This window comes from Anopheles coustani, chromosome 3 (genome assembly GCF_943734705.1).
Source record: "Anopheles coustani chromosome 3, idAnoCousDA_361_x.2, whole genome shotgun sequence".
Lineage (NCBI taxonomy): Eukaryota > Metazoa > Arthropoda > Insecta > Diptera > Culicidae > Anopheles > Anopheles coustani.
In genome coordinates, this window is record NC_071288.1 from 10,465,997 (window position 1) to 10,467,140 (window position 1,144).

Here is a 1,144-nt window from a genome sequence, read left to right on the forward strand (position 1 = left end):
GTTGGTGAACCGGGGTGAAACTTGCTTCAAGCAGTTCGCTTGCCAGTCGGTTAACCGAAAATTTGCAAACACTAGCGACGCGATTTGTGCGAAGTTTGTGGAAATCAACGTAAAATGGTATTGCCAACAACAATGCGTGTACAGCTAAACAACGCCTTAGATTTTTAAACATAAAAAGTCATGTTCGCCATAACCAAATATTCATATTTCATTCATCAGCCCTTACTATATGTGTATGCAATTTCTAATCCTGGATGCAAGCCAAAGGGTACCGAGTGTTTCGATCGCACGAAAAGGCAACCGAGGCTGATAAACACATACAACTAACGGGAATCAAATTTTCTGATCCCAAACCGTTTATTTTTTCAACCGCGTTCGAGTTGTTGTCGGTCGGAGGTAACGTTGTTTGATGTTGATTCTTTTTTCGTAACACAGTTTTAATGATTATAATCGCATTAGAATAATGAAAACAAGCGTAATGCACCCTGAAACGAGCCGGGTTCGTTGATGTTTCGCGCAAAGTGGCATCATTTTTCCAAATGTTGCATTCAAATGAGACTAGCTGTGGCTTCAAAATGCAACACCAACATACCAGCGGACCGGGATCAAACATACGGTGCCATACGGCAGGCGAAAAAGAGAGAAAAAGTGTGAGAGGAAGAGGGGACGAGTGAGGAAGCCTGCAAAAAGCCGGGAAAATACCCAACCGCTGCAAAACAGTAAAAAGGAAAAGAAAAACGATGCACCGACACCAAACACTACAAATGGTTTCAATTAAAAGCGGTAATATAAACAAACATCACTGAATTGATCTATCCCCGCGATCACCCCCGCCTTTGTGGTGGTGCGTGTATGTATGTGTGTGTGTGTATGTGTGTTTATGAATATTTTTTTTATTTCATTTCGTTTAATTTTAATGTCCAACATAAACGGCGCATACCGGTGCCATATTGTGCATCGGTCGTGTGTTTGTGTTTGTTGGACCCACATTCAGAAGCCACTTAGTTGGTTAAGGGCACTACAGTCGATGGGTTTTCCCTGTTTTTTGTTGGTTTCCTCCGGGCCGGTGGAACGGATTTCCATTTGCTGCCATGCGGTGGGCAAATAAAACAATCCTATTCCCATACATACCAATAGAAAAACA